Raw genomic sequence first — 2,500 nt, forward strand, 5'->3', positions numbered from 1 at the left:
TTGAAGATGTCCTGAACAATGGATCCTCGTCAGTAGGACGTTCTCTTTTATCAAATGAGGTAAGGAAATCACGTAGGAAGTAAATTGTTTATTTATTTAAAACAGGTCAATGTTGTCTAAAGCGCTTTTTATGCTTTAATATATATATATATATATATATATATATATATATATATATATATATATATATATATATATACAGAATATATATATATATATATATATATATATATATATATATATATATATATATATATATATATATATCTGTTTGTGTGTGAATCCATTCTGTATATTATGTGTAGCTGGTTTCCTTAAGTATCTGATTCACACACACACACGCACACATTTATATATAGCCACGAATGTAAGGTCGGAATAGTCAAGGGCGCTCCTGTGGTGCCGTATAAAGAAGCTATAAAAACCAGCCAGTCCGCGGTCATACAGTGCTAAACGGCCAGACGCATTAAGGCCGACTGTCATATATGTTACAGAGGTATTCATAGACCTTATTGGACGAATGGGATGGCTCCCTATGGCCGGGGAGTTCAAGCACAGCATCGCGCGGAGATGCGGTTGTCCGGCTTGTCGGAGAGCGAACACAGAGGTGTCCGGGTCCTTTATGTCTTTTATATTCGGAAGAATTTGTGCTTCATTGTCCCTTACGGTAGAGACCGCAAACACACAGCCGTAGCAGACCGACAATGACCGAATAAGTGAGACCACTCTGAGGGACCTTTTTGTGTTCCTTTTCTGACCATTGTTGACTGTTATTGAAGGCTTAAGTCGGTAAAGTTCCTCTTGGCCAAGATTGCCTCGTAAATCTATGAGATTTTCTGGATATTTCTTGTAACTTAAATGAAATACATACGTCGATAACTCTTTGTATTCTAACTTTTATAATGAAATAAATGTTTTTATGTCGAACAGGCTGTCATAAGTCTTTTTATAGATTATACATGAAATTTCTGTTTTGTTGTTGTTAGTTTTTAAAAATTTTTATTGTAACTGTTCATTATTTCTCATATCGTTTATTTATTTCCTTATTCCCTTTCCTCGCTGGGCTATTTTTACCTGTTGGAGCCCTTAGGCTTATAGGATCTTGCTTTTCCAACTAGGGTTGAAGCTTAACTACTACTACTACTACTACTACTACTACTACTACTAGTAGTAGTAGTAGTAGTGGTAAGAGTAGCAGTAATAAGAAGAAGAAGAAGAAGAAGAAGAAGAAGTTTGAACACTACATTTAGCCTCAAATAATGAATATTCGGTGTTCATTTTACAGTTTTCCGACAGCAACTTATTTTTCTGGCTAAAACTTTTAATTTCATATGATGTAAATAAGTAAATAAACTATTGGCAATCCTTCCCTTCTTTTACTGAATAAAATCGAGACGTTTTCAATGGAATAATTACCATTATTTTCACCATTATTATTACCATTACTATATAAGTAAAAAAAAATGTTTAGCCGGCTTCTACATCTAACAATAAATATAGGCATATAAAAAATAAAGACACGAAATCAAAGAGAACATATTATATATATATATATATATATATATATATATATATATATATATATATATATATATATATATATATATATATATATATATATATATATATATATATATATATATATATATATATAATATGTTCTCTTTGATTTCGTGTCTTTATTTTTTATATGCCTATATTTATTGTTAGATGTAGAAGCCGGCTAAACATTTTTTTTTACTTATATAGTAATGGTAATAATAATGGTGAAAATAATGGTAATTATTCCATTGAAAACGTCTCGATTTTATTCAGTAAAAGAAGGGAAGGATTGCCAATAGTTTATTTACTTATTTACATCATATGAAATTAAAAGTTTTAGCCAGAAAAATAAGTTGCTGTCGGAAAACTGTAAAATGAACACCGAATATTCATTATTTGAGGCTAAATGTAGTGTTCAAACTTCTTCTTCTTCTTCTTCTTCTTCTTCTTATTACTGCTACTCTTACCACTACTACTACTACTACTAGTAGTAGTAGTAGTAGTAGTAGTAGTAGTAGTAGTTAAGCTTCAACCCTAGTTGGAAAAGCAAGATCCTATAAGCCTAAGGGCTCCAACAGGTAAAAATAGCCCAGCGAGGAAAGGGAATAAGGAAATAAATAAACGATATGAGAAATAATGAACAGTTACAATAAAAATTTTTAAAAACTAACAACAACAAAACAGAAATTTCATGTATAATCTATAAAAAGACTTATGACAGCCTGTTCGACATAAAAACATTTATTTCATTATAAAAGTTAGAATACAAAGAGTTATCGACGTATGTATTTCATTTAAGTTACAAGAAATATCCAGAAAATCTCATAGATTTACGAGGCAATCTTGGCCAAGAGGAACTTTACCGACTTAAGCCTTCAATAACAGTCAACAATGGTCAGAAAAGGAACACAAAAAGGTCCCTCAGAGTGGTCTCACTTATTCGGTCATTGTCGGTCTG

The 2,500-nt window shown here is 31.3% G+C and overlaps 1 long non-coding RNA gene across 2 annotated transcripts in view; it reads left to right on the forward strand.

Moving 5' to 3' along the window:
* Positions 1-2,500, forward strand: part of LOC137656092 (uncharacterized) — a 254,131-nt gene that overhangs the window by 135,291 nt on the left and 116,340 nt on the right. For both annotated transcript variants that reach the window (XR_011046936.1, XR_011046935.1), the window contains exon 2: positions 1-59. This exon is cut by the window's left edge and continues 67 nt beyond it. This is a non-coding gene — a long non-coding RNA (uncharacterized lncRNA). The remainder of the gene's footprint in view (positions 60-2,500) is intronic.

Source organism: Palaemon carinicauda, chromosome 17, assembly GCF_036898095.1.
Source record: "Palaemon carinicauda isolate YSFRI2023 chromosome 17, ASM3689809v2, whole genome shotgun sequence".
NCBI classification, from domain to species: Eukaryota; Metazoa; Arthropoda; class Malacostraca; order Decapoda; family Palaemonidae; genus Palaemon; species Palaemon carinicauda.